Below are 12,739 nucleotides of genomic sequence, written 5' to 3'. Positions count from 1 at the left end.
TTAAGCTTTAGCGTATTTCAACCTAAGAATACTAATTACATATAATAGAGATACCTAAACTTAACTTAAAGAAAAAAAAATTAAATTTTCACTCATATTATATTTTTTAAATTCATGGTCTTTTTGGAATTAGGCATAATAAGTTATCTACGTGTTTTGACTTATTATTTTCTTTTTTGAGTTCTATGCGAACCAATAGTGGAGAAATTTTAAATTAGTTAAAATTTTCCATGAGTTTCCTTCAATTTTAGCTATTAATATTATTTTTTGTTTGTGCTCTAATTGTGATTACATAAATAAACGTCATGTTATATCATTTCTTTTAAATGCTATATTTTAAATTAAACTCTAAAAAATTAGTAAACTATTTACTTAATTGTTTTTTTATAGATTAATATCTGCCTAAAACTTTTATATAACCTCAAATTATAAGCAATGAGAAACAATTTCAAATTTTTATGTCCGAAGATGTAAATGTCATAACTGTTAAGTTTAAGACTGATTATAAGTTGTGTTAACATACTTATTTATAAATCTTTATAATGAGAAACAATAAAAATAATAATTCTTCGTATAGACACTTTATTACCATTTCAAAAAGCTTCAAACGAAAGTTTTTCACAAAAAAAAAAAAAAAGGGGCACGTTCCCTCAACCTTGTATGTGTGTGTAGAGGAAAGAATGTGATGATTCTTCATTGATTAAGTCAGTACTAAATACAAGATTTAAATAGTTCAACTACGTACAACAGAACATCAAACGTATCCACTCATATATTGACACGTGGCTAATCAGACTATAATAATTAACTATTGAACTAACTATAATATTTACAGAGAATCAGCTACACTTTATTCCTAACAGCCGGCACCATTAGTCTGACAATTTTATATGAATAATAGAAAACATCTTCATTCATGTCCTAAATGAATAACGGATAATGATAAGCGATTCCTAAACTAAGCATCATAAATATAATTTTATTTTGCTTTAATTTCAAAATAAGCAAGTTCAATAGCAATGGAGTATCTTGTTGGTCGCAAGTTAAGACGACATTGACAACATATATTCCTTGATGCTAATAATTTTGAAGTATTATAATTTGTAACCACGAAACGAATCCAATTATTCTTTAATTATTTGAATAATATATGTGGTTTTGGACAAATCATAAATTTTGAATGTATATTATTTTCTGTCTACTTAACCTATTTAATTATTTATTTTTGCTATGATCAGTTATTTAACATATCCCACTCCATATCTACCAATATATGTAATGTCGCATCGCATAAATTTATAAGGTGGAACATGTTATATCTACATGCAATTACCATACCCAACTCTTCTAGCTACCTAGATTTTGAAGAACTCACAATATGGCATATTGAGTGTTATCATTCATAGCATGCAACGCTAGTTAGAAAAGAAATAAGGCAGTGAAATCCAACAAATTTATAAAACTCCATAAATGAGTATATTTGGTGCATCTTACGGATGGAGGAAGGCTGTAATTATTACAATTTCACATGGTACAATATTAATGTATTGCAAATATGACCCCAAAAAAAAAAAAGCGTATTATATAATAAAATTTGTTTACAAAGCCGTAGTTTCCATATATACGCGACACATAAATATTTATTCGAAGTCAACAGCCAACATAGCGTGACAACCCAACACTTAAATAAAATTTCAACTAACAGATGGATATGTATGTATATATATACATGATACACGTGCATGGTATTTGAGTTGACATATATATATATATATATATAAACTATATTTTCATATACATAATTACATTTACATATAGGGTGGACCATAAAATCTGTTATATGGCCTCTTAAAAACAAGTTGTTTAAACCCACACGGTGACTGCGACCTACTCATATTATATATACTGGTTTGTAATAGTGCCTACGGCACTTTTGTGCTCTTAAGTTTTTTAAATTTTGCCTAACTATGTGGAGGAAAATAAATTGCTAGCTGAATGAGAAATTTAAATCTTATTGAAAGGGAATATTTAAATAAGCACAAAAGAATATATATGTTTTATGTGAAACATATAAGTACGAAAAATTAAAACAAATCAACAATACCAAAATAAATAAATAAGACCAAAAAAATGATGAGGTCTCAAATGTAATGGCTAGTGGGTTCTATAATCTAAGTTTCACAAATATGTAAAGATGTAAAATAAAGACATGAGGTGTCAAAACAATATTTGAGCTATGTGATTTAATCTAAGCCACTGTATAAAACTATAGAAAAAAGGAGTAATTTAAACCATTTGATTGACTCAAAAATAAGTTGAAGTACAAAAATTTCGCACTCTTCATCCCCTCTTTTATATATACTAGCCTGGGAGACGTGCCTTAGGCACGTCCCCGTTAGTAACTTTGTTTTTTTTTTTTTTTTTACTTTGCAATTTGCATGTCTTTTTTAAAATTTATTTAAAATTTTTTAATGGTTTTTCCACAAAAATAAATAAATAAATATGCTGATAATTTAAGTTATAATTTAATTTGAACTTGAATAAGACATGCTAAATGTTTTCTTTTTTCTCTTTTTAGGAGTGCCAATAATGTTTTAATAACAATAAGCATAAATAAATATGACCGACTGAAACTAAAAAAATGATGGCATAAAAATTTTTACAATAACAGTGTAAACTTATTTGGAAGTTTTTAAATTTAACCTAAATAGAATTGTAGTTGTATGAAAATCAACAATTTCATATATATTATGCGTAATAATGGTTAAAAAATTGAAAAAAAAAAATAGATACATCTTCTTGACTATAATAGTATAGATATATAGTAAAAAGTATAGAGATTCACAAGTTAAAATATTTATGAAAAAAGAAAGATACTAAATGAGGTGTTTAAAAAGGAAATTAATGAAAAATATATTTTAACTGGAAACAATTAAAAATACAAGATTTAATACAGAAGGGGGAAAAAAAAAAGCAAATGCAAAGCAAAAGCATCAACAAAATGTGGTATAACGCAAAGTAAAAGATTTAAAACAATTATAATATGGGAAACAATGAAAAGTAAAAGATTTAAAAAAGAGTGATTCTATATACAAACTCCTTTTTACTTTTCACACTCTCTTTAAATTAATTTTGTTTATGACAAAAATACCCTCACATGAAATGACAAAAAGAAAAAAAAAACAATTATAATATTCCTAATTATCTAAGTAAAAACCCATATATTATATTTAAACTTTTTTAGCTGGCATACTATATCCCAAATTATGATTTATTCCGTGAGATATGTTAATTTTTCTTTGTTATTTGTGGTATAACGAAATTTCTTTTATCTTTTTTTCGTATTATGCTTATTTTTCTTTTACCAATTATTTTGTTTTCTTAAAAGTTAATCATTTCATATAATATTGGATTTTTCTTCGATGACTCTCTCTGATCTGCTTATGCTCTTTTCTGAGTTCGTTATCTTTCTTACGATGCCGTTATGCTCATGTTTATGTCCGTTACTTTTCTGAAAACTTCATACTCAAAACTTCAGGAAAAAAGAATAGAGAGATATTTAAGTAATAAGTTAAAATAAAAATTTGGGTATAAAATGAAAAATAAAGTGCACAAGAATTGATAATATTATGAAAATAATAAGGGGTAATCTTGAAATAAGATGGGTGTGTAAAAAGTAAATTTAATTCCTTTAAATTTATGTGGGGTGTGTGAAGAGTTAAAAGAGGAGCGTAAATAAAATCACTCTTTACAAAAGGAAGAAAAGAAGAACAACATTAAAAATACAATCAAAGAAAATGGGAAGGAAAAAAGTTAAAAAACATAACTAAGAAAAAAAAGCTTTAAAAAAAAAAAAAAGAAGAAGAAGAAGAAGAAGAAGAAGAAGAAGAAGAAGAAGATGATGATGAAGAGACGGCGTGTGTCTATATGTATGTATATATATGGACATCTCGGCCTTTTCCTTTTGTTAACATAAAAGCTATCATCCAAACACGTTCTCCAGAAAGTGATTCATATTTCAATTAATTTTCACAGTTTTTTTTTCTTTAAGAGTTAATTTTCACAGTTGTGTTAAGCATTTCGTCCCTAAAAAAAAAAAAGAAAAAAAAACTTCCGCAATTTTACTGGATATTTGAGCACGTTCAGTAACTTAATGTTCACATTTATTTGTTGTCATTTTTGGCATTATAAAAAAGAAAAAAAAATGCAACTTAAAGGCCATGTGGAAAATGATCAATTACTTGGAACTGAAGTTTGAGGCAGATACAATATTGTTGTGCACAACACAAGGAGACCTAAGTTAATAATTTGCATTAAATGGTTAGGCTTCGGAAGGAAGGAGAAAAGTTGGGAAGAGAAGACAGAGAAGAGAATATAAAAGCAGAACAATTAATGGAAAAGCTTTAGCCCATCAGCTTTTGCATTCTTAGGTAAACACGAGTTTTCTAATTTAATAACTTTAGCTAGCTAGCTTCCTTATTTAATATGTATTATGTTCACAAACTTCTCTCCCATTGTCTTATCATTTCTTTTTGTGTGGATTCTTCTGCTGTAAAAGTTTTAAAGCATAAGATTTACTAAAAAAAAAAAAAAATAACACTATGCATTGACGTACATATATGATATATGTGACTTTCTATACCCTTTTATATTAAATGTGTAGCATTGACATTAATAACTGCATTAGAGATAATATAAGTATATTATATATTAAAGTTGTAGTCTCTTAAATTATAACTTAACTGTTCGTCCAAGTTACAATCGTTTTTTGGTCCAAGTTTCATTCTCCTATATGGTCTTACTCACTTCCTTAATTACAATATTGCGAATGACAATAATGTTATGCATTTATCTAGTTACACAACTCTCTGGGGAAGTGTACTATATGTATCACCAAACTCTATATAAATTTTTTTAGGGAAGCTCCATATAAATTTCATAGATACAATATTTGTGAATATTAAAGTTTCCTTACTATTGCTCTTGCCGTTGCTCGTTTGATCCACCCCCACCCACCCCCTCTTGTTTTTATTTTTAATTTTTAATTTTTAATTTTTAATTTTTTTTGTGGATTGATCTAAATTTGGTATGTTATTCGTTAATACAAGTTTAATTAGATAAATTCAAACAATATTGTTCGAAGACACAAACCATGTTAATTAAGGCAAATTTAACACCTAGTTAACTTGGAGAAAAAAGAGTTCTATTTTCATAATGTACGCATTTTTTTTAATATTATTATTTTGCTGAACGAGTGTGCGTATGTATGAATCAACACATGTATGTGTGTGTGTGTGTGTGTATTCCTTTTTTTTTTTTTTTTAATTAAACACAAATATATTATAAGGCAAGGAAACATCAATCTTGAGTCATATTCCGATAGCAGATACAATAAATCTCCTTAAATAGGTATTGGAAAAACCGGATATAGCTATACCAAGAGCTGTTCTTTGCCACTAATGCATTGCGTGAGTCATTAACTATAGTAGCTGCAAAAGAAGCTACCTTATTTCAATAGAGAGAGACCACGTTCGTCCACTTGTTTGTAAAAGATATTGATCACTCTCGTATATTAATTCATAATGGGCTCTACTTAATTAAGTGATATATTAATTATGGAGAAAATTTAGTCAAAAATGTACAAATACTTTGATAAGTTTGCAGAAATCTGACATCCAAATCGATCCGTGGAAAAATTGTACATGTTGCGGTCTATAAAAATGAGTCCAACGCGCTTAGGGTTACTTGTTATGCATGCGCGATTACGAGTTAATTACTTGTAATATCCACGTGCCTGCACGCGCGGCGCTTGCATGCATGCACACAACACATTTATCAACTAGTTTATTTGTTTCCCTAAAACTAGACTTAACATGCACATTAGTGGTTTAATATATATCAAACTCAACTAAATTTACGTCATGGATTAATGTAGATCATCTAGGGTTATATAAAGGGTAAACTCTTGACACTGAACATTAATAAAGGCTACCACAGCCAAAATTTAGAAATCAAAACCAATTAAAAGACTCGATATATGTTCTTTCCCTTCTTCAAATTAAGACATCTTAATTATTTCATATATAGTTAAGACTTGTCTCACACTACTTTGGAGGAACTTTTATGGTAGGGTGTGTGTGTGTATTTATAGTATCGCGATCAATAATGAATATGCTTCTAATAAATCATTAGACTTTTATCATAGTTATACTTTAATAGGAATTATTTTTACCTACTAATAATTTTTATAATGGGGGATTACCACTATAAGAATTATTTTAAACCTGTTTGATTCATGAATTTGGGGGAAAAAAAAAAGGTTTAAATAGACATCTTTAAATTTATCTAAGTTTTTTTTTAAGAAAAAACACCATATTAGTTAAAAAAAAAAAAAAAAAGTTTTGAGTAAAAACTTCTAGCTCAAGTCTATCAAACAAACGAGGGCTAATGTACAATTCTAATTCCAACCTCTATCCGTTAAATTCATTAATAAAAAGAAAAACAACAAAAAGTAGAATTCAGGGTCAAGCTCGAAGGAAAACCAAAATAAAACAAAAATTAGAAAATGACAAAAGAGTAAAAAATTGTAACAAACAGGAAAATAGACTACAAATCTTCAAGATATTTTATTAATAAATGCCTACCTCCATGAACTGGAAAAAAGGGAGAATGGTTATTAGTAACTAGCATTACGAATAAGTCTCCATATAATTAATAGACACTATAAGCACATAATATGGTTTCATATTAACAGATTTTTCTAATAGAAAAATAAATATAAATAAAGTCAAAATTATTATTAAAGGTAACTACGTTAACTTTTTCTAATACACGTCGTAAGAAAAGACTATTTAAAGAAGTTCCTTATGATGAATTGCTGCGGTTTCAGACCGATTGGAAAATCTAGATCTATTCTTAACGGAGAACTCTGAATTGATAAGGAAGTCTCCGTTTAGTTCGCTGATTCGAGTTTTTAATTCGAGTTAAGATGTGATTTTATGTGAGAGCTTTTTACTATAGTAAAAAAGTTAGATGTGACTGTTTCTAAGAGCTTTTTACTGTAGCAAAACTCGAATCGGTGAAATGAACGATGCCTATTAAAAACCTTTTTCGATAAACCCAACGAGAAAAACTGAAAGTAAAAAAGAGTGTATGATCAAAACTATCAATATTGGAAAGTGCACGTTAGAAAAAGAGGGTGAAAAACAATTTGGGTGCAAAAATCGGGGCAGAAAAGATGGGTTTGATGTATAAGGAATACTTTTCTCAAGGTGTTATTTTCCACTACTATAAAAGTTTGCCAACGAGTGTCTGTGAGAAAATCCTACGAATTGATCTACAAGTAACAATCTTATTGAATTTTCATAACAAAGATAGAACTGAATGTAGATTTAGAGTCTCATTTATTGGTAGAATCATGTCTTTTTGTGAAGGGATGTAGTTGTAACAACAAACACGAGGTGTTTTTTCATGAACTATTGCAACTATTACAACAGAAACTTCTGTTGATTAATGACTTTGGTTGGTAACAATCAACGGTCGAGATTTCATGTGGAAAGATGCAACAAGATAGTCTAATAGTCGAGTGTTCGTATTTTTCAATTAAGAGACAATGCCATAAATCAATACTATTAATTTTTTATAAGAGCTATAGATTCCCCATCTATGAATAATAAATCTTATGGGACTGTTGTATGTGTAGATAAAGAATCTATAGCTCTTATGAAGAGTTACAACAGTAAAAAGACATTCTTATCTTTTTTCATCCTAATATACATTCTTATTTTTTTTTTCTTCTTTCAAATATGATTCTCACGAATGTTTTTCCTAATTATCCTGTTATTATAATTTTTACTCGTATATATCCCTACTTAAAATTCTTTTATCAACCATCTCATATATATCTTCACTATATTAAAGGGTGCAAAGCGCCTCTTAAAGTTTCACCCACAAGAACTAAAATTCTTTTATCAACCATCTCATATATATCTTCACTATATTAAAGGGTGCAAAGCGCCTCTTAAAGTTTCACCCACAAGAACAAATCGTTTCGTCCCCGAGTAGTTGAACGAAACATTTCGTCCCTATTTCTTTTGAACTTATTTGACAATTTGATTTTTTATATGTTTATATAAAATATTTTTCCCTTCTACTTGTTTCTATAAATTATTATGTTAATAGATTTTCTTAAAATTTAAGATACGGATTTCTCCCCACGTGCTAATTGAAAAGGAGGGAGAAGGCGGCTGCCTAATTGGCGTAGAGTGGGGGCATAGCCAGTTTATCAGCGTGTGGTTTTTGTGTAGTTTTGCTTCAGCTAAAGCAATCAATTGCAGAGCGCCACTCCAGCTTTCTTGGGGGCACATCCACTTTCTAAAAATTCATGCTCCCTACGTATCAGCAGTACTACTACTTTTTCGGGTTTTTATTCACTTATTATTATTATTATTATTATTATTATTGCCCGACTTTGGTTTATGTTTTTTCCTTATGATTGATGATTCTTATTTTTCTTTTACAAATACATTTTATAAGTCTTTTTTTTTTCTTATTTATGAGTTGGACCCCAAATTTGTCTTATTTCCGTGATTGGGATCCAACATTTAAAAATTATTGTAGTCTAATTCATAACGAATGGTAATTGAAGGCATGGGATCTAACTTGTCTCCCAATTACAAAAAGTTTTGAGGGGTGTACTTATTGATTGTCATTCAAAATGCTGAGGATTTTTTTAATTCAGGGTACCAAATTTAAAAATTAAATACCTAGGGGTTAGCAACTAACAAAAAGTTAGGGTAATCTGTCAAATTCATCCTGAAAAAACAGTATTGGTATTGCACAATATTCTGGATGGTTAGATGATGATCATCAAGTCTTGTAAACTTGTAAATTTGTATCTTGTTTTTCTTAGACTTCTTCGTTTCCCCTTCTTGCATTTACAGAGCCTCTTCCCCTGAGTAACTGTCGGTCGTGGGCTTCTAGGAACTGTTATATTGGACTGGAGAAAACTTTCTTAGTATCATAGACTATAACTATAAATTTTTAATATGACTTAACAGTAGCAGAAAAAAATAAGTAATTCAGTGAATTTTTAAGTAGCATTGTTAGAAAATTGTTAGTTATAAATTGTCTGGTATTAAAAAAACAATCACACACACCATAGTTGAATTTGAATTTTCTTTCTAGATCTAGATAGATAGCCAACCATTTTCGAATAAGTAATACGATATTAAGGTTAAATGAAATAAAATTAAAAATGACAAAAAAAAAAAAAAACCATTTTTGTCCTGGCAAGTATAAGCTTGTGACGTTTTCATTGCTTTCATTATCTAATCCTGCGATTTTAACGAAAAATTAAGACTGCAATTTATTGGACTTCAAGCACATAAATAAATGAATCGAGCTGAAAATCATGGAATGTAGTAATTTAAATTTTTGAAACTTTTTTGTAAATTTTCTTAAAATATGATTATTATTTATATCTATTGTTATTACTTTATTGTTCTGATATTTAATAATTGTTTTAATTATTAGTAAAGCTCCTTATGCAAACATCCTCTCTGTTGTAATAAGAGACTTTTAGTTTAATTGTGCTATGTGGAAAGTGTGGATTGACTTTTTTGGATATTTATTATTTTATATCCTTATTTGAATATATATATATATATATAAATATATATATTTATTATATAAAACAAATTTATCTAATCTAAACATACATAAAAGAGTCAAAAAATTAGTCATCTGTCGACCTCTAATTTACTCTTTTTTCTATTTTTTTCACATTTCGTTTCTTGTTGCTTTTTTTATTTTCTTAAATCTCCTATACAGTTTTATTTTATTTTATTTTATTTTTTTTGCCTATTTTTCTTTTTTTTTCTCTAATATTCTTTTACAGTTTAATTTTTTAACAATATATTTTTTAAATACTTTCTTTTTTCATTTTATTTTAATTAAAATAATTTTTTTCAAATATCTCCTCACTTAAGTGTTTCTTTTTTTTTGGAACTCTTATTTAAGTTTGATTCTTTTTTAATGTGATCTTTTGAAATATTTTTTTCCTCTTACTCTAATAAATGGACTTAGTTTCTAAGAAAGTTACTTGGTTCAACTAGTACACTATAAAAGAGAGAATATATAAATGTGGTGGTTTTATTCACACACTCATTTTTACTCTCCGCACCACCTTTAAATAAAATTTTCTTATGACAAAAAGAATACAATGACAAAAAAGAACAATTATAACATATTTAATTATGTAATTAAATTTAATTCATAAAAGTTACTAATTATATAGTTTTTATTTCTCTCTACACACCCCACATGTTTTAACCTAAATTATAAACTATTGATATTTTAAATTTTATAAAAAACTTATAATTTTCACCTCTTAATAACTAATCCAAAAAGTTGCATTGATATAATGTTAAATTTTGTTTGCTATTGGTTGTATGACGATTTTTATTTTATCTTTTTTCATTTCATATTTATATTTTTTTACTTATTTTTTTAAAGACTAATGATTTTATTTTGTTTTTTAATTCATTCTTTTATGGAATTGGATTGATTTTTTTTCCCGTTTCATCTTCTATTTGTTTTTTTTTTTTTTTGAAAAAACGATTCACACCTAAAAATTCAGCCCAAAAAAAAAGAAAGGATAGGAAAATAATAGTATCTAAATAAAAAACTAAAATAGTATGGTGAGTGTGAAAAGAAAATTGAAATGGACAAGAAATAAATATTTTAAAAATAGTTAAGGTAGGGGTGTTTAAAAAGTAAATTTAGTACTTTTAAACTTATGTGAGGTGTGTATTTAGAAGAGGATGTAGAGAATAAAAAAGATAACTCTTTAGAATTCTTATTTTGATCGCATTTAAAATGTCATGGTCATTACCATCAACACATTCAAAATTAGCTTTCATTGTTAGTCATATTGATTCTTGTACCAACAACATTTAATATGAATTTTCTTACGTGAAAGATCTTGTTTTGGATTCGGCTAGTTATGCATAATGCTAAATCATCAAAATTTTAATAGATTTTATCAGTTTTTTTATATGATTTTAAATTGGTGGAATTATAATGTAGTATTACGTAATATTCATAAACACGTACACTATGAAAGATACTCTACTACATAACGCTTCAAAAAACAATATCTAACCTTTTTCAGTTGAAAACTTATTTACATAGAGGTCAAAATCTTACTTTGAAAAGCGAGAAACAATGGCCATGTTTGGCTATGATCTCTGTTTTCTGTTCTCAAAAATGTGTTTTTACGAATAAAAACAAAAATTATTCACATTTATTTTCAAAGAACAAATAGTGTTTGACAAACATAAGTACAGTAAAATAATTTATTACTTTAATATAATCTTTTTATACTTGAGGCGTAGCAGCTTTTTTATTTTTAAGTTCAATAGGGAAATATAAAAAAAACTAAAATAATAAATAAGAACGGTAAATAAATTGAGCTGCATTATATTCATTGAATATTGATCAGACTCGACACAAACATAAGTACAGTAAGATATTACCTAATGAGCACAAATGATACTTAAAAAAAAAAAGGAAAAAGGGAAAAACCTATAGTAATCCGACGTTACAAAAAATGAAAAAATAAGATGAAACGATTTGCTTATAAAGATAGACTAACAAATAAATATAAACACAAAATGAAGAGCAAAAAGTAAAAAGAAAAATCTTCATACTAAAAATAGCAAAGAAACTTAAACATACTTCCATGTAATTTTTTGAAATAGTTAATGAAAAGTGAAAATTAGGGTGCAGCTATGGATTTTTGAAATAGAAAGTATATAATTTAGAAATATGATATGTGGGGTGTGTGGAGAGAAAATAGATTCTCTATTAAATTTTTCTTCCGTGATAAAATTTAATAATATAATTAAGTCTATTGTTTTTTTTGGTCATTTTATTTATGGGCCTTTTTAATAAAAAACTTTTAATTAAAAAATTTATGAGTTAAAAAGCGGATGTAAATAGAACTACCTCAGATTTTATCCCAATATCAAGTAATTTATATGTTTTCTTTTATTTTTTTGGCTGGTAGAAAGTACATAATTTGATTACCAAACGAAAGATAAGACAAAAGATAAACGCAAGCGAGTACAAAAAATGCTACGAAGGGAGTGGTCACACAGGATTACTACACTTGTAAAGGTCCCACAACCTTTTGACTTTTCGAGCATAAGTTTTTGTCTGTAAACAATTTGTTACCAAGAATGGAATGGAATGAAGAAAGACCAAAGTAAAAAAAAAAATTTTGCAAAAAAAATAAATAAATAAATGATGGGAAAAGCAAGAAGAAAAAAAGAAAGGAAGAAAAGGAATGAACATAAAGTCAACAAGAGGGAAAAATAAAAATATTACTAATGAAGAAACTTCCCTTGTAGGGATTTTTTTTAATTAACCGTTTTGAATTTTTAAAATATGAGTTCATATAAAACTTACCAACATAATAAATTTAATTACATCTAAGTATTATTTTTATTTTTAATGAAACTGAGTTGGGCATCTTCTCAAACTCAAACTTCACCTCATATAACACATAAAAATAATGATATTTAATTAAAATGTGTTTTTTCTTAAACAAAACCGAATTTAAATCAGCGTCATCTCAAACTCAAACTGGTAGCCTTTTGTTTTCAATCTATCCTAGAATTTTCTTAATAAAGGACAAATATGTAATTATACTGAAGTGACTTGGAAATGACCGTAA

The sequence above is a fragment of the Morus notabilis genome, unplaced genomic scaffold (assembly GCF_000414095.1).
Source record: "Morus notabilis unplaced genomic scaffold, ASM41409v2 Scaffold172, whole genome shotgun sequence".
Lineage (NCBI taxonomy): Eukaryota > Viridiplantae > Streptophyta > Magnoliopsida > Rosales > Moraceae > Morus > Morus notabilis.
The sequence above is the reverse complement of the archived record's forward strand: the minus strand, read 5'-3'. Positions refer to the sequence as shown.